This window comes from Frankliniella occidentalis, unplaced genomic scaffold (assembly GCF_000697945.3).
Source record: "Frankliniella occidentalis isolate FOCC.00 unplaced genomic scaffold, Focc_3.1 Scaffold11, whole genome shotgun sequence".
Classification (NCBI taxonomy): Eukaryota; Metazoa; Arthropoda; class Insecta; order Thysanoptera; family Thripidae; genus Frankliniella; species Frankliniella occidentalis.
In genome coordinates, this window is record NW_026267141.1 from 1,511,614 (window position 1) to 1,512,052 (window position 439).

Below are 439 nucleotides of genomic sequence, written 5' to 3' on the forward strand. Positions count from 1 at the left end.
GGAGGAAGGTGTCCGCGCATAGGAAACTGTTATTGCCGGCACGGGACGGGACCAGCCACACCCTCACCTTATCGCGGACTGCTCGCGCGCGCACACACACCGGATAGGCAACCCGCCTAAGGGGGTACCCCTCCGAGGGGGTGTAACCTGGTGAGTACAATCATCACGTGATTGTTGCACCCCCTCTTCTTCAACTTCAACGAGGATTTTAACGACAGCTTGTTGCTACATGGTACAAATTTGTCCCTTGATATCCAAGGACCATCGGACCAATTCAAGGACGGAAGTACAAAAAACGCGTTGCGACGTCCTTAAATCGGTCCCCGATGGTTCAGTGATGGTCCCTGGACATCAAGGGACAGTTATTTTCACCGAGTGCGCAACGCGAACAAAAATCCATCGCAAGGAATTTTCAGTAATCCTGGATAGCCCCCCCCCC